Source organism: Capricornis sumatraensis, chromosome 3 (genome assembly GCF_032405125.1).
Source record: "Capricornis sumatraensis isolate serow.1 chromosome 3, serow.2, whole genome shotgun sequence".
NCBI classification, from domain to species: domain Eukaryota; kingdom Metazoa; phylum Chordata; class Mammalia; order Artiodactyla; family Bovidae; genus Capricornis; species Capricornis sumatraensis.
In genome coordinates this window covers 144,960,771-144,980,414 of record NC_091071.1, presented here as the reverse complement: position 1 = coordinate 144,980,414, position 19,644 = coordinate 144,960,771, and positions in this window count along the sequence as shown.

The following is a 19,644-nucleotide window of genomic DNA, read 5'->3' as shown; positions in this document are numbered from 1 at the left end:
AATGATTGCCGGGTATTTCAAGTAAAATTTGGTTGAGTTGTCTGCCATCCCTGGAGGAAAATCATGATTAGTATAAACCAGTTAGCATCATTTTGTTTCCTATCTGACTGTTTCATTTACGAAAATGGGATTGAATTCTGGTCACTGAAAGGGGAAGTCTTGACAGTCTTTAAGAAAAAGATTTTCTACTGATGAAAAGAGGTACACAGGGGAAACATTCCCTTTTTTTTTTTTTTGGCTAGATGTCACCACGTGATGCCTCGAATTATGGCAGTTCATTCTGTGGTTCCAGGTGCAGTCATCAATACGCCCAAAGGCAAACTGAAAGAAAACGCCTAACTTCTCAATGACAATGTCAAGCCCCTGAACCCATCCTGGAATACCTCTGTCTTGTGGACCCCATATATGCAAGAAATTAAATCCCTTATTTTTTAAGCCATTTAGAGCCAAACTATTTTAACTGATACAAATCGTAAATGTTCAAATGCAATATCCTGACTGACTTGTTCAGCTGTGTAAGTGGCAGATTCTTTCAAATGTCTTCCTCCTCACTTTTAAATTGTCTCTTCTGTGGTTGTTAGGGAAAAATAGGTAAGTCTAAAGGAAACATTAGAGATCTGTTACTGTTAGAGAATCCATGTCTGAAGGAGTCACGAGAATGGACGCTCAATACTAAAATGTAGGTTGCTTTGAGTTACAAGGAACACAGATATAAACTCCAAATCTCTGTTGAACAGATAACAGCATAATTTTATTACGTTTTATATCTGTCCTAAATTTTATAATAGTTACCAAGAGAAATAATAAAACTATCTGGCTTTTTTTCTGGATATCTTTGTGTGTTAGTCACTTAGTCATATCTGACTCTTTGTGACCCCATAGAATGTAGCCTGCCAGGGTCTTCTGTCCATGGAATTCTCCAGGCAAGAATATTGGAGTGGGTGAAAGTGTAAGTCACGCAGTCGTGTCTGACTCTTTACAACCCCTTGAAGCCGTTTCCTTCTCCAGGGGATCCTCCAGACCCAAGAATTGAACCTGGGGTCTCCTGCATTGCAGGCAGATTCTTTACCATCTAAGGCACCAGGGAAGCCAGTGTCCATTATTCCTTGAACACTATACTTGAATTTTAGATTATTGGATTCTTATGAAACTCTGTGTTTTGGCTAGAGGTGGTTTACTTCCCACACAGTCTTGCCTTCGGAAAGCCTCACAGAGAATGTTTATAAGCTTTCATCAAAAAGACATTCTATTTGTAGAAAGCTAAAATGGTTTGAGAAGAGACAAAAAAGTAAATTAAAACAAAAGTGGCATCTTTGGCTTTATTCATCTATATTAAGTCAAGCTTTTTAATATATTGGCAGGTAGAAATACATAATTTAGAGAAATATTGCCTTTTTTTCTTCTAAAAATATATCTTTATTGAGCCCTGCCCTACTACAAGAAACTGGACTGATTATTGACACATAAGTTATTGCATTACACTTTTGGAGTAATATTTTTCTTCTTAGTATTTTGTTATTATGATTTCATTGGCTATAAATAAAATAATTATGACAGTAATAAAGTCACTTGATACTTGGTAATTTCACATGTACTTGGAAATAATTTTTCTTCAATTCTCTACTTAATGAACATTTTAATGACTGTGATTAGTGACTATTGACTTCTAGATATTACTTTTTTTATAAACATTTTACTGGTGGAATATGAAATGAGGTTGTATGCCATGTTAACAAATGTCTCACTTAAAATTTGAAGAAAGGCGCATGATTTTAGACTTTTCAATCAGAGAACTCTAACATTCAAAATATGGATTACCCTGCTATTCTACCTTCTGGTAATTATGTGATCTCCTACTAGTTAAGGCATTTCATAACCTGGTAACTCATTTCATTCCTACCATGCCATAATGTTGCATTATAATTTGTTTCTTCTGTAACTTTTAAATGTCATAATAAATAATATCACTGATTATGATGAATTCTTTAACCAAATTCTATTTACAACTTAAGATCCTTGTGATGTGAAGTGACAAGGTCATTAAGATCTTAATCTGTAAAATGCTTGACCTACCTGTAAAGACTCTTTCCTTTCTTCTGTACCTTGCCAAATCAGTTTATTGCTTCTGTAGTTTATAACATGTCAACTTCTGTATACTTCAGTTTTATTCATCTTACACAGTAGTCATTAAAATAACCCACATTTATTATGGAATTAATATTAGATGGTCAGTTCAGTTCAGTCGCTCAGTCGTGTCCGACTCTTTGTGACCCCATGAACTGCATCATTCCAGGCCTCCCTGTTCATCACCAACTCCCGGAATTTACCCAAACCCTGACTTCCCTGGTGGCTCAGACGGTAAAGCGCCTGTCTACAATGCGGGAGACCCGGGTTCGATCCCTGGGTTGGGAAGATCCCCTGGAGAAGGAAATGGCAATCCACTCCAAGACTGTTGCCTGGAAAATCCCATGGGCAGAGGAGCCTGGTAGGCTACAGTCCATGGGGTTGCAAAGAGTCGGACACGACTGAGCCACTTCACTTCACTTCACTTCACTTCATTTCCATTGAGTTGGTGATGCCATTCAACCATCTCATCCTCTGTTTTCCCCTTCTCCTTCTGCCCTCAGTCTTTCCCAGCAACAGGGTCTTTTCAAATGAGTCAGCTCTTCACATCAGGTGGCCAAAGTATTGGAGTTTCAGCTTCAAATCAGTCCTTCCGATGAACACCCAGGACCGAACTCTTTTAGGATGGACTGGTTGGATCTCCTTGCAGTCCAAGGGACTCTCAAGAGTCTTCTCCAACACCACAGTTCAAAAGCATCAATTCTTCGGTGCTCAGCTTTCTTAATAGTCCAATTCTCACATCCATACATGACTACTGGAAAAACTATAGCCTTTACTAGATGGACCTTTGTAGTTATAAAATTGTCTAACCTATAGTTAAAATGATTATACCTTTGTGTCACGTGTAGTGGTTGTTATATAAGTAACTGTGTATGTAAATAAATATACTGAGAGTAAAGTGAACTGATAGTTGCATGTTTTTTCAGACTTAACATATTTCTAATTATAGAAGTGTTGAAAGTTTAATGTTACTTTTTAAAAAATTATTGAGATATAATTGATTTACAGTGTTGTGTTTCAGGTGTACAGAAAAGTGAGATATACATATATCCACTCTTTTTTATACTCTTTTCACATACAGGCCATTAAAGAATATTGTTATCTATTTTATATATAGAACTATATATATGTCAATCCCAATCTCCCCATTTATCCCTTCTCCTCTCTTACCTCCTGATAACCATAAATTTGTTTTTTACATCTGGTACTCTATTTCTGTTTTGTAGATACTTCATTTGTACCACCTTTCTAAATTCCACATGTCATAATGTTACATTTTAAATGTTTTTATAACTACAGGCTACATGCTGACATTTCGTAGCAAATTTTGGGGATGTTGCATTGTTAACTAGTTAATCAAGCATTTGCTGCTGCTGCTGCTGTCGCTTCAGTCGTTCCGACTCTGTGCGGCCCCATAGATGGCAGCCCACCAGCCTCCTCTGTCCACAGAATTCTCTAGGCAAGAATACTGGAGTGGGTTGCCATTTCCTTCTCCAGTGCATGAAAGTGAAAAGTGAAAGTGAAATCGCTCAGTTGTGTCTGACTCTTAGCGACCCCATGGTCCGCAGCCCACCAGGCTCCTCTGTCCATGGGATTTTCCAGGCAAGAGTACTGGAGTGGGGTGCCATTGCTTTCTCTGTGAGAGAAGTCTAAAGATCTCAAATTTAGTAAGTTACTTAATTAGGAACAGATAATCCCAAATGAAAATAGAAGTCATATGTATATATCAACAACTTTAGCTTACCTAATAATAAGTTTGTAGTACCAGTAACAACAATTTTTCACTATTTTTGGAACATATAGTATGTGCCAGGCTCTGTGATAGATGCTATACATAAAATATTTCATAAGAATCTTAATATTCTGCATAGTAGGAGTTTTAATCCACATGCCACCAGTGAATAAATGAGGATGTTTAGAAGACAGTAATTAACCTACAGTCAGTAGTGGAGGCAGTGTTTAAAATCACATTTGTCTGACTTCAAAGCTATGTATAGTTCTTCCCATTGTACTAATCCATATTAGGATTATGAAACATAAAGTAAATTATAAGTAATTCTAATAGTGTTGATTCATGATTATGGATCACAGAACATTATGCAATTATTTTATAAAACAAAGAAACATGTTAAGATTATTAGTTTCTTATGATACCAGATGGGCTTCTCAAGTGGCAGTAGTGGTAAAGAACCTGCCTGCCAGTGCAGGAGACATAAGAAATGTAGGTTCGATCCTTGGGTTGGGAAGATCCCTTGGAGGAGGGCATGCAATCCACTCCAGTCCTCTTGCCTGGAGACTCCCATGGACAGAGGAGCCTGGTGGGCTATAGTCCACCAGAGAGGAAGACATGACTGAAGCGACTTAGCAGACATCCTTGATACCAGACTGAAGAAGATATTTCAATGGCGACCAATAATAACATCAATAGAATTTGATGCCATTAGTATTAGTTAAGACATTAGTATTATTTCTGTAAGAAAGAAAGCTTATGAAAAGCACATGACAAATTATACAACAGTCACAATAAAAGAGTAATTGTAACAACATAGTATAAATTGCTATAGTAAACTTCCCATTATCACTTATTTCTAACTGCTTTCACTCTGAGGTTTTTAAAATTTTGCCATTATTTGCTTTGGACTCATTATACTTGGATAATAGGGTTTTAAGATAATTACTTATTTATCATCATTTGCAAAGAGGTTAGCAAAATACTATGAACAGAGTTTTATGTAAGCTGTTTCCAGCTTATCCTTATAGAGAAATATTCTGAAAACAGAAACTTCAGGAAGAAGGAACTTGAATTTCAGCATATATGAAAAAGGAATACCAAGAAATGATGCAAGGCCTAAGGATATTAGAAAATAAATAATTGTCACATTAATTAAAAGAGAAAGTTTTCTCAGAGGTTTTGGTAGACGTGAAAGTGGAGAAGCCGATGATTATTGGAATGGCAAATGACAAAGAAGAAAATACTTCAAGATGTAATGAAAGCAATACTGAAAAAAGTTCAGAATTATATTCATTTTTTTAATTCTTAACAAAGTGCTTGAGGGAAGACTGCATGATTTCCATTGTAAATTTTAAGAGCCATTTTAGAAAGACTGCCAAAGAAAATGTTCAAGAATGCTAAAATTTGTGAAGGTGGATGAATTGGGAGATTAGGATTGACATATATACACTACTATGTATAAAATAACTGATGGTAACCTACTATATACTATAGGAGACTCTACTCAGTGCTCTGTTGTGACCTAACTGAGAAGAAAATCTGAATAAGAGGGGATATATATGTGTGTGTGTATGTGTATATATGGCTGATTCACTTTGGTGTACAGCAGAAATTAACAACATTGTAATGCAGCTATACACCAGTAAAAATTAATTTGAGAAAGAGAAGAATGTTGATATTAGGGTCATTATCCAAATGGCAACCCACTCCAGTACTCTTGCCTGGAAAATCCCATGGACGGAGAAGCCTGGTGGGCTGCAGTCCATGGGATCACTAAGAGTCAGACACGACGGAGTGACTTCACTTTCACTTTTTCACTTTCATGCGCTGGAGAAGGAAATGGCAACCCACTCCAGTATTCTTGCCTGGAGAATCCTAGGAACAGAGGAGTCTAGTGGGCTGCCGTCTATGGGGTCGCACAGAGTCGGACACGACTGAAGTGACTTAGCAGCTTAGCAGCAGCCATGTATATATATTCAGAAAATGTATACATAGATACTCCTAAACTCCACATATTATTTAAAACACTAAGTTTGTGGTGGCCTTGAGTTCTCTGGGAGCATTCTAGCTGTCTATAATGACACTATGATTGTTTGATTAAGTATATAAAGAACCTTATGCCTTTTATATAAACAGTAGCCTTTTGCCCACCTTTATTGAGATATAGTTGGCATGTAACATTCTGTAAGGTTAAGGTATTCAACATGATGATTTGATACACATTTATATTGTGAAATTAGCTCCGTTTTAGAGAGCTTTGTATTTGACAAAGAAATAAGAAATTAAAACAAAATTTTTTTTCCGGAAGAATCATTGATCCATAAAATGTGACTTCAAAATTATGACACAGTCCATAAGCCCATAAGTAAATTATGTTTAATAGTTTGTCCTTATATATTAACTGGTCAGTTTGATGACATTAAAATTAACCAAACTTGATTTCTATTTAATAATATATGTTTGGTCTGGGATTTGATTTTACTCTGCTTCCATGCTAATAAGTAGCCTGCTACTCTGTCATACATGGTGTCAAAAGAAATGAGACTCTTGGGTCAGAAACAAAAGACTTCATTACTTGTGTCACATTATTATTCTATCTTCTCTATAGGCTTTTTCAGTATACCTTTTTGTCTTACTTTAAATGCTTACTCAATTTAAGGATATCAGTTCAGTTCAGTCCGTCAGTCATGTCCGACTCTTTGTGACCTCATGAACCGCAGCACACCAGGCCTCCCTGTCCATCACCAACTCCCAGAGTCCACCCAAACTCATGTCCATTGAGTTGGTCATGTCATCCAACCATCTCATCCTCTGTCGTCCCCTTCTCTTCCTGCCCTCAATCTTTCCCAGCATCAAGGTCTTTTCAGATGAGTCAGCTCTTCGCATCAGGTGGCCAAAGTATTGGAATTTTAGCTTCAACATCAGTCCAGCCAATGAACAACCAGGACTGATCTTTAGGATGAACTAGTTTTATCTCTTTGCAGTCCAAGGGACTTTCAAAAGTCTTCTCCAACACCACAGTTCAAAAGCACCAGTTCTTTGGTGCTCAGCTTTCTTTATAGTCCCACTCTTACATGCATACATGACTCTGGAAAAACCATAGCCTTGACAACAGAATGGGAAAGACTAGAGATCTCTTCAAGAAAATTAGAGATACCAAGGGAACATTTCATGCAAAGATGGGCTCGTTAAAGGACAGAAATGGTATGGACCTAACAGAAGCAGAAGATTTTAAGAAGAGGTGGCAAGAATACACAGAAGAACTGTACAAAAAAGATCTTCACGACCCAGATAATCATGATGATGTGATCACTCATCTGGAGCCAGACATCCTGGAATGAAGTCAAGTGGGCCTTAGAAAGCATCACTACAAACAAAGCTAGTGGAGGTGATGGAATTCCAGTTGAGCAGTTTCAAATCCTGAAAGATGATGCTGTGAAAGTGCTCCACTCAATATGCCAGCAAATTTGGAAAACTCAGCAGTGGCCAAAAGACTGGAAAAGGTCAGTTTTCATTCCAATCCCAAAGAAAGGCAACGCCAAAGAATGCTCAAACTACCGCACAATTGCACTCATCTCACATGCTAGTAAAGTAATGCTCAAAATTCTGCAAGCCAGGCTTCAGCAATATGTGAACCGTGAACTTCCTGATGTTCAAGCTGGTTTTAGAAAAGGCAGAAGAACCAGAGATCAAATTGCCAACGTCCTCTAGATCATCGAAAAAGCAAGAGAGTTCCAGAAAAACATCTATTTCTGCTTTATTGACTATGCCAAAGCCTTTGACTGTGTTGATCACAATAAACTGTGGAAAATTCTGAAAGAGATGGGAATACCAGACCATCTAACCTGCCTCTTGAGAAATCTGTATGCAGGTCAGGAAACAACAGTTAGAACTGGACATGGAACAACAGACTGGTGCCAAATAGGAAAAGGTGTACATCAAGGCTGTATATTGTCACCCTGCTTATTTAACTTATATGCAGAGTACATTATGAGAAATGCTAGACTGGAAGAAACACAAGCTGGAATCAAGATTGCCGGGAGAAATATCAATTACCTCAGATATGCAGATGACACCACCCTTATGGCAGAAAGTGAAGAGGAGCTAAAAAGCCTCTTGATGAAAGTGAAAGAGGAGAGGGAAAAAGTTGGCTTAAAGCTCAACATTCAGAAAACAAAGATCATGGGATCCGGTCCCATCACTTCATGGTAAATAGACGGGGAAACAGTGGAAACAGTGCCAGACTTTATTTTTCTGGGCTCCAAAATCACTGTAGATGGTGGCTGCAGCCATGAAATTAAAAGACGCTTACTCCTTGGAAGAAAAGTTATGACTAATCTAGATAGCATATTCAAAAGCAGGGACATTACTTTGCCGACTAAGGTCCGTCTGGTCAAGGCTATGGTTTTTCCTGTGATCATGTTGGATGTTAGAGTTGGACTGTGAAGAAGGCTGAGTGCCGAAAAATTGATGCATTTGAACTGTGGTGTTGGAGAAGACTCTTGAGAGTCCCTTGGACTGCAGGGAGATCCAACCAGTCCATTCTGAAGGAGATCAGCCCTGGGATTTCTTTGGAGGGAATGATGCTGAAGCTGAAACTCCAGTACTTTGGCCACCTCATGTGAAGAGTTGACTCATTGGAAAAGACTCTGATGCTGGGAGGGATTGGGGGCAGGAGGAGAAAGGGATGACCGAGGATGAGATGGCTGGATGGCATCACGGACTCGATGGACATGAGTCTGAGTGAACTCCGGGAGATGGTGATGGACAGGGAGGCCTGGCGTGCTGCGATTCATGGGGTCACATAGAGTCGGACACGACTGAGCAACTGAGCTGAAGTGAACTGACTACACGGACCTCTGATTTAGGTGACCCCCAAAATAAAGTCAGCCACTATTGCCCCTGTTTCTCCATCTATTTGCCATGACATGATGGGACCAGATGCCATGATCTTCGTTTTCTGAATGTTGCTTTAAGCCAACTTTTTCACTCTCCTGTTTCACTTTCAACAAGAGGCTCTTTAGTTCTTCTTCACTTTCTGCCATAAGGGTGGTGTCATCTGCATATCTGAGGTTACTCCTGGCTATCTTCATTCCAGTGTGTGCTTCTTCCAGCCCAGTGTTTCTCATGATATATTCTGCATATAAGTTAAATAAGCAGGGTGACAGTATACAGTGTTGACATACTCCTTTTCCTATTTGGAACCAGTCTGTTGTTCCATGTCCAGTTCTAACTGTTGTTCTCTGACCTGCATACAGATTTCTCAAGAGGCAGGTTAGGTGGTCTGGTGTTCCCATATCTTTCAGAATTTTCCACAGTTTATTGTGATCCACACAGTCAAAGGCTTTGGCATAGTCAATAAAGCAGAAATAGATGTTTTTCTGGAACTCTCTTGCTTTTTTGATGATCTAGAGGATGTTGGCAATTTGATCTCTGGTTCCTGTGCCTTTTCTAAATCCAGCTTGTACATCAGGAAGTTCATGGTTCATATATTGCTTAAGCCTGGCTTGTAGAATTTTGAGCATTACTTTACTAGCGTGTGAGATGAGTGCAATTGTGTGGTAGTTTGAGCATTCTTTGGCATTGCCTTTCTTTGGGATTGGAATGAAAACTGACCTTTTCCAGTCCTATGGCCACTGCTGAATATCTTCAGGTAATTCAGTGCATATTATCTGTAAATTTATTTTAAGAGATACTAACCTACAGGGCTGAAATTGCCTCTATTAGTTATTCCTTTAAGGTAAGAAGTTAATCCTAGAAGAAGTGCCTAGTTAAATATGGCTTTGAGTTTTGAAAGTAGTGATGGAAATCTAAAAATAAGACTCAGAGCTGCCTATCACTTACATGTACTGTCTTCCAAACTCTGGAATTTGGGACATTGCAGTAGTAGTGTCTAATCAGTCAGGTAGGGGCCTGAAAAGTAGTCAAGACTTGAAAAAGGAGTGTAAAAATGGGTTAGGAGAATATCTCCATATGGTCCAATGCCAACTGTGTCCAGTATACATATATGGGGCATTTCAAGGAATCAGCATACACATAGATACCCAACAGTTAGTTTTGTTTTCCATAAGCTCTAAATTTTTCTCTCAATCTTTCCCTGTACACTTGCTTCATGCATCAGTATTCTTTTCTCTTCATGCCTGAGATTCCCCAGGATGTAACTTTGGCCACAATTGGCAAAAATCAAAACTTTCAAGAATTCAAAAATACCCGCGTTAATCATCACAAAGCAAGCTACTTTTTGGCTGTTTCTCTAAAGGTCACATAATGCTTTGTGTTTTCTTCAACATGACATGGCATGACAGAACAAAGTAGTTATCTTTTGTACTTGTCAGCATTGTTATATCAGCTTCAAATGATGAAATGCTTGTGAGTACGCTGTTGCTTTTTTCCTTTGGGGGCTTACACTGATTTCTTTAAAGTATTATCTGCATCAAATAAATGATTCATTTATTATCCCTGACACCTGAATTTGCTAAAGAAAAAAGTATTGAGACATCATTTCAAAACTGCATTTCGATGCTACTTACCTTTGAAGTCATAAAAAAGCAGTTCATTTGGACTTTGTCTTTCAGTTACCATTTTTGCTTGACATCTGTGTTTTGCAGTAGGAGAAGAAGTCATACTGTCACTGGAGGTTATCAGGACACAGTTTAGACTGTCAGGGAAATAAATGTTAATATTCAATTGAATGGTTTTTATGAAAAACTTGCGTCAAAATTGTATTTTTATTCCGTAACTGTAATATGACGTACCTTGCATTAGTTAGGGTAATACCAGCTGATAGAACACAAAACCCTTATGTAATAGCAGCTGAATTCAATGGGTTTTATTTCCCATTGCTTAACAATTCAGTCAAGATGCTTCTGGTTATACTTCTGCATAGGGTCTTGCCATCGTCTTATGTTTCTCCATTTAGCCTGGTGGATTTCTGCAGCCAAATAGGGGAAAATAGAATGGAAGGTTGCATGTGGGAAGTTTCTATGAGCCAAAACTGAAGATGGCATATACTATTTTTGTCCATATTCTGTTGGCTAGGATTTAGTTCATTGACATACCCAACTCCAAAGGAAATATGTTCATGCTGTGTGCTTGGAAGTGGCTTTGGTAAACAGCCAGTGGTCTCTGCTCTAGGAAACCTAATTAGGGAGATTCCCTGTTATGGTGGACAGAGATGTAAGTTCGAGGTCGGTCAGCCTTAAGATAAATTGTAGCTCAGTCAGTTATAAGTTATGTAACCCAGGGAAAATTACTAGTCTTCCATTTTCCAGAATACACAGAATCATAGAACAGGAAAATAACACCTTCTGCACAGGACTGTTAAAAGATTAAATGATGTCATGTGTGTAGAGTGCTTAGCACAATGCAAGGAATATTAGAAACACTTGGAAATGATAGTCTTAATTTTTATTGTTAATTTATACAATTTATTCTCTGATGATCCATAATAAATCTGATTTCATCGAATATTAGCTTGGTTCAATACCAAAGTGATTCTTAAGGAGGACTTAATCTATGTATAAGCCATAGCAGTTCAGAAAATTGTGCTTTTTAAGCAACTGTCCAAAGCAAATGGATACCTAAATATTTATTCAGTAGGCCTAATTTTCGGGGCAGAGAGGACACAAACTTAACATGTACTTTGGTTTTCTTTTCAGGCAGTAGCTGTTGATTTTGAAGTTTGCTTCTTGGTTGAATTTATTAAGGAAAGAAATTATAAACCTTTAGGGCAGTTAGAGGCGAAGCCCTTGGTGGCTCAGCTTGTAAGGAATCTGCTTACAGTGCAGGAGTGTGAGTGTGATAGTTGCTCAGTAGTGTCCAACTCTTTGTGACCCCAAGGACTGTAGATCCCATGGAATTCTCTAGGCCAGAATACCGGAGTTGATAGCCATTCCTTTCTCCAGGGGATCTTCCTAACCCAGGGACAGAACCCAGCTCTCCCACATTGCAGGTCGGTTGCAATGCACGAGACCCAGGTTCAATCCCTGGGTTGGGAAGATCCCCTGGAGAAGGGAATGGCAAGCCACCCCAGCATTATTGCCTGGAGAAGTCCATGGACAGAGGAGCCTGGTGGGCTATAGTCCATGGGGTAGCAAAGAGTCAGACACAGCTGAATGACTAAGCACACACATACACAGGATGGTTAGAAGAGTAAAATTATCCATGGTCTTAGTCCGTTTGGGCTGCTGTAACAGAATATCACAGGCTGAATGGCTTAAACAACAGATGTTTATTTCTCTTAGTCTAGAGGCTGGAGAGTCCAGGAGCCAGCAGATTTTGTGTCTGCTCAGAGCCCACTTACTTGTTCATAGATGGCCATCTTCCCATTATGTCTTCACATGGCAGAAGGAGTGGGGGTAGGATGCTCTCTGGAGTCTCTTTCATAAAGGCATTAATCCTACACGAGGATTTCACCCTCATGACAAAATCCTCACTTCTCTGAGGACCTATCATAACACTGGGGGTTAGATTTCTATCTACACAACACAAACATAGTCTATATGTAAGTGTGTATATATGAGTGTATCTGTAGCTACATTCATATCTATCTGTATATCTGTCCGTCTATCTGTCTAAAAGATATCATTTCTCTAGCGTCTATCCTATGGTAATGTATCTCATAATTTTAATATTTTTATATCTTGGTTATTCAAATCACTTAAAATCAAAATCTAATATAATTATTGTTATACATTCATAAAGAATAAAATGTGCTACATACTTTAATGTTATGGGACTTACAGTGTAAATAATCCATGAGGATCCACTTTTACAAAGAGTACAGCTTTCCTTTAACAGAAATAACATGATTAATGTGTTACTTTTTCTTATACATGAAAGAATCTAGAGGAGAAAAAGTCATATTAAAACTAAACATGAAAGTGTAAAATTATGCTTTCAAAAACAGAATCAAAATTCATATTTCTGTTCAACTTTCAGAGACCCAGATTCTTGACCACATATAATTTTAGGTCATTCAGTTATAGTTTGGTATTTTAAAGACTTTATTCTTTATCTTGATTTGTAAAATGATTTCTTAAGTTTCTCTAAGCCTTGAAACATAATGAAATCTTGTCATCACTAAGTCTTCTGTGAAGAACAAACAGGACTGAACTCAATCCTTTCATTGCACTGGGCAGTGAATGACAGGGTTTGAGGAGAGTGATTTTGTCATCTGTAGACCAGAGCAAATATTTCAAGACAAATATGGTTTCCAGTGTAAAGTCTTATCCTTGTTACTTGCATACTAAATTCCAAGTCCCCAATATATCTTATTTTTTGTGATTGTCAAAGAAGTATGTGATTGTGAATTTTTCTTCACTTTCATTGCAGTTCTGTTTTTTCCCTGAATTTGTTAGTTAGCTGTCAAACTAGTTTGACTTATGCTGTATCTTAAGTAATTTCTGCCTAATCAGTTGATGAGTATTTATTTAGTTTGGGTATGACCTTGTCTACAGCATCATCAGTCCACATTCAAATTCAGTTATACATTTTGCACGTCTTAACTTCATGCCAGCAAATAGACAAATCACACATCCCAAGGATGTCAAGCTAAGTCAACATAGAGGATTTAGCGGGAAGGGTTTTTTAGTGCTAGAATTGACTTTGACCGGTAAAGGAGAATCTATGCATGCTTCTTTTGTCTACTTTGCATTATTAAATGTGTGACTGTGCATCTCTGTCTTCTGTAGTTGAAGATACTACAGCTGGTATTATGTGCTGTGTAAAAGTGTGTCTACAAAGACGGTATTGTACCAAATGGTCCTCACAGAGCACAGAATAAAGTTACCTTCTTCATAATGTCTGGCGATGTTATTTTCAAGGTCTGTTTATATTTATGAATTTCCTCCCCCTTTTCTCATTCAAATAGAATTAGCCTTTCAGGAAGGACAAAATGAGAGTAATTCTTCAATATATATCAGGTATATTGCCAGGATTTTTTAGCCTACTGGTCAGTTTCTAAGATTCAAAGTTGCTTTCTTAAAGTTACTATTTTTCTTCTTTTACTTCCACTTCCCCTGAAAGCAAATCCATAGCATTACATGAAGAATGAATGAACTCTCCTAGCTCTATAGATGGATTGAATATGTTTTTGTAATTTTTTTCTGACTTCCTGGTTCAGGGTTTGCTATTCATTGGCAAGCAAATACTTTGTATAGCAAAGGCTGACATTACAACCCTCCTAGATGTGTCTGTGTTGCATGACAAAAGTTATTGCCCCCTCCCTCATCCACCAATGAATATATTTTCTTATTGTTCCCTAGAAAGAAACTGGGGAGTCAACAAAATGAAAACAAATATTTAATTAAATTCTAGGACCACTTTCATAATACCTCTGTAGTAGTCATTTAGATGTTAATATTTTACAGTGACTAATTTAATAGACAGATGATAGTTCATATTACAGTATGAGAGTGGGGCATTTCCTTGGGCCAATGATTATCTACCCAGTTTTCAATTAGAGAGGACTGCCAATTATCTGGAGTGGTTTTTATTTTAATTACTGGGTGATTAGGATAGCCAGGTAACCAGCCCAGAGGAAGGAGAACTGAACTGTGTGTATGAATCCTTATTTTGCAAACCCATAAAATAAATAAAAGCTATGCAAGGAAACTTTCAATGAAATCGTAGATAATTTATCTGAGGCTGTCTGTATTCTTTTACCCATTTGATCACTAAAAAGTGAGTTTAAAATGCTAAACTAGCTGTCTGTGAACTAGACATTGCTTTTCTCTAAGGAAAAATAAATTCAGAGGAAAGGTATTATTTGTTAGCAATCAGTGTTCAATGGTTTATGTTTAACATGTTTTGATATGGTATTTATCTCTGTCAGAGAAGTCACTTTTAGAGTGATCTTTGCCCCCTGAAGTATGCCTGAGACTTGAGACAGAAAGATAGCATGAACAAAATACCTGATTTTCTGGTCTTGTCTATAACTTCAGATTTTTCACTCAAGTTCTTTTTTAAATCTCCAGCTATCCTCTGAATATCTCTAGTTAAGTGTTCCCCATTCATGTTAACTTCAACAAATATTCAAACCGATACTAAACAGGGTTTGTTCTCAGGCTTCTGTGTTTTTGTGTCTGCTAAAGAAACCACTACTTTAACATTCCTTCAGACGAGCATGGTTATAGTAATTGATTCTATGCTATCATCTTCCTTTTTTGTCCGTCATTCTTTGAAAAGTTTCTTAGGCCAGTATCTTTATCTCTTTTTGGACCATTATTCCTATCCAGACTTTCATAGGCGCACAGCTAAAGAACCACAGTAGCCTATACTGAGAAAATATTCTCATTTCTCTAAATAATCCTTTGAATAGCAAACATTGGGTTTTTATATAATTACTTTACTTAAAAATATTTCATTGACAATTTAATCAAGTAAGGAATATATATATTTTTCTGCTTCAGTTTCAAAGCCTTCAGTAATTTGTTACTACATAACTGATGGAAAAGGAAGGACCAGTTTGCTGCCGCTGCTGCTGCTAAGTCATGTCCGACCCTGTGCGACCCCAGAGACGGCAGCCCACCAGGCTCCCCTGTCCCTGGGTTTCTCCAGGCAAGAACACTGGAGTGGGTTGCCATTTCTTTCTCCAGCACGTGAAAGTGAAGTCGCTCAGTCGTGTCCGACCTTCAGCGACTCCATGGACTGCAGCCTACCAGGCTCCTCTGTCCATGGGATTTTCCAGGCAGAAGTACTGAAGTGGGGTACCATTGCCTTCTCCGAAGGACCAGTTTGGTGATACCAAATTACTGAAAGGGACTGATTTAAGTTAATGAATGGATTAAAATTTGAGTTGGAGTCCAAGAATTCTCCATTTAGATGTACTCTTATTTTATTTTTTTTAAAAATACATTTAAAATAAAAGACAGTATTCAAACAGATGTTCCTAATATATTTAATTTTAAAAAGGAAAGTATTAATTGTGATCTGAAAAAAAGTGAAAATGCTGAGTATAGAATTTAAGCAAATTAGGAAAACCATCTTAGTAGGTGGTTTAAGCCATATTATTTTTTCAAATTAAATATAAAGTCAGCATGGAGATGCTGATCACTTGAGATAGGTAAATTGTGTAAGGATTGGGAAAATGAAACCTATATATTAAAATATAAAATACTTCTTTACCTGCATTAAAAAATATATGTATGTATTATCAAGGTTACATGAGAACAAAATTTTATCTAGTAGTCTCCTATTATAGTATATGCATTGGAAAGACTTGAAAAAATAATTATTGTGAGCTATGAAAAATGAGAATTTCTTAGTCGTGTCTGACTCTGCAATCCCATGGACTATCGCCTACCAGGCTCCTCTGTCCATGGGGATTCTCCAGGTAAGAATACTGGAGTGTGTTGGCATGCCCTCCTCCAGGGGATCTTCCCAACCTGGGTCTCCTGCATTGCAGGCAGATTCTTTACCCTTTGAGCCACAAGGGAAGCCCATTGTGAACTATAGTTCATAAAAATTTGGGGTTGACAGGTACCTCTGTTGTATATATGCAAGTGAACATTTATCAGAGAATCATTTTCTGATACTTTTACCAATTAGCAAAGAAAATATTTGCAAGTAGTGGCATGGTCCCTTCAAAATCCAAGAATAACTCTTCAGTTGATTGAGTTTGTGTGTCTATGTACACATATGTGCTTACATGCAAAGTATAATATACATGGTGTACCTATTTTTTGATCAGGTGCACTGGCGACTAAGTATATTGATTCTTTCCCATTTTTAGAATTGGCCTCCATTTCTGGTTCTGTTCAAAAATTTTCCACCCATCCTAAAATGCTTAAAGTGAAATAACATGTTCATCAGTTTTGTGTATGTGTATTTAATACTTTCCATATCCCTATCATAGGCATTAGAATCTCACGTTCCAAGACATGTTTCTGTATTCATAGAAACATTAACCTTTTTTTTTTTTAACTATATTCACTTTTTAAAGTGTAATTTTAAGTCATATAATTGTCAAAACATAACTTAAATCTCTGGTTGTTATTTTTATGAGGGGAATCAGCAAAATAAGAAAACAAAGTCCTGTGTAAGTTAATAAACAAAATATATAGTCATACATATTACATGGTTACATTTGCAAGTCATATGCTTAACAGGTAAAAGCACAATCCTAACTTTCCAATTATGCATATATGTGATACTCATCTATGTAATTTAAGGGATCTTGATTTTGTAGGCAAGATAATGTATTCTAGAGCTGGTCTTTCCTGAAGGCTATAATTATGTGCCAGGGTTAATTTTAGGGATCAGTGGGCTTCTCTCAAGTGCTGTCAGGTGAAGCACATGATCAGGCAGGTAGCTTTCTATCATAAGCATTGATTAACTTAAAAGTTTAACTATATCCAGTATGAAAACAGTACATTTGTTAAGAACATCTAGTAGACCAGATAGTTTGAGACAGATACTATGTGCCTTTAATTAGCTCCTAGTAGGGCTGAAAAATGCCTATATTATAGGCTAATAAAGTAGTAGGTTTACAATGTAAGATAATTTCTTTTGTTTAGGGCTTCCCTGATGGTTCAGATGGTAAAGAATCTGCAATGCAGGAGACAGTGGTTTGATTCCATGGACGGAGCGGCCTAGTGGGCTGCAGTCCATGGGGTCACAAAGAATTGAACACGATTGAGCCAACTGACACAATTTAAGGCAATTTCTTTTTTCCCCTTGAGGAACAATGGGTGCTAAAACTTACCAAGTTTAAACTACTCTGACACAACTAAGTAGTTACCACTCATGGAACCTCTTTCCAAACCCTGATTAATGCTACACAGAGGAAAGGCACATAGATGAGGAGATGGGGATTTTCTTAACAGTTTTCACGTAAAAACAACACTGTTCCTTTTCTATTTCAGTATGGTTTTAATGTGGAAAAAGTAGGCCTGACCAACATAATAATGTAAATAAGCATCAGAATAAGTAACTGAAGAAATTAGGCTAATCATTTACCATGGTTGAGATTATATCTAAAGTACAGTCTGAAATACATTATTTCCCACAGTCCTTTCCATTTTTAATTATTTTAAAAAATTAATCTAAAGTTAATTGTAATTAATTTTTAATTTCATTAATTTCAACATTCAGCCTCCACTAAAACAAGAACAAAACTAAGATTTGCAAGGAGAAAAAATAGTAATACTTTTATTAATCACTGCTTGGATTTTGTTAGAGTTTGGGTCAATTTTGAATATTTTAAATATATATTCTGCTTGAATAATATTAAGAGAAAAACACATATTGTTATAACTTACTAACGAGCACATTTACACCCTGGGCTCTCCTAAAATGTCTTTATCACATAAAATAAAGCATAAAATAAATATAAAAGAAAAACTAAAAGGACTGTTCGACTATTGAAATTCTATGTTAACTTAAATTAATAATTTTTAAAGCCAAATTTTTTCTAACTTCGCTGAAAATAATCTCCCCGAAAGAGCAAAATTTGATTACACTTTATCCAGGTGGTGCTAGTTTCCGCCTACCAGTGCAGGAAACGTGAGAGAAGTGGGTTTGTTCTCTGAATGGGGAAGATCCCTCGGAGGAGGGCATGGCAACCCACTCCAGTATTCTTGCCTGGAGAATCCCATGGACAGAGGAGCCTGTTAGGTTACAGTCCATGCAGTCTCAGAGAGTTGGACATGACTGAATGAATGACTAACACTTACTTACTTACTTATCACCATCTAGTTGCAAGAAATCTGGTTGGTCATTTGACAAGTTTAGAAGAAGTATAGCTTTTGACATAAGCTGAAAACGGGTAGAGATGCAACACATGCATCCAAGTGTCACAGGAAGTTGTAAGGGCTCTAAGTTGTGAGAGAGGAGACAGAAAGAAGACTTCATCCCTTTTGTTCTACAGAGGCAACATGACTCAAGCTAGTTATGTTACTTCTCGGAATTTCTTTTTTCCTCTTCTGTGAAAGAGGCATTAATTAAGTGATGTCTATGTTCTGTCCAGACCAAAACTTTTAAAGCTCTAATTCTTAATATTCTCTCCACATGTGTATAAAATTGAAAAAAATCATATTTTTATAATCTATTAAAGCTGCAAATAGAACTGCATTTTAGCCAATTTTTTCTATTACATATTAAAATTTTGAAAAAGCAAAGTAGGTAAATCATATTGAAAAATATGATTGTGTATACATGCTTAGTCATTCAGTCATGTCTAATTCTTTGAAACCTCATGGACTGTAACCCGCCTGACTTCTCTGTCCAGGAGATTTTCCAAGCAAGAATACTGGAAAGTGAAAGTGAAGTCGCTCAGACCTGTCCGACTCTTTGCGACCCCATGGACTGTAGCCTACCAGGCTTCTCCATCCATGGGATTCTCCAGGCAAGAATACTGGAGTGGGTTACCATTTCCTTCTCCAGGGCATCTTCCCTACCCAGGGATTGGGGTTGCCATTTCCTACTCCAATAATATGATTGTTTTATCATAATTATTTCACTGTTGAGTACCATCCTTTATTAAAAATTAGCTCTATTAAACTATACCTTTTTTCTAGTCTCATGACTAGAAGGAGATTTGTCTTAATAATTTTTTAACTTTATTGAGGAATAATTGACACATATATAAAAATATATAATTGTATATATTTAAATTATACAGTGTGGTTATTTGATATACATATACATTGTATAGTGATTACAGAAATCAAGTTAATTAGTACATCCATACCCCACATAGCTAATGTAGATGGCATGTGTGTGTGGTGACAGTGCATAAGTTCTATTCTCAGTAAATTTAAAGCATACAGTACTGACTGTGGTCACTA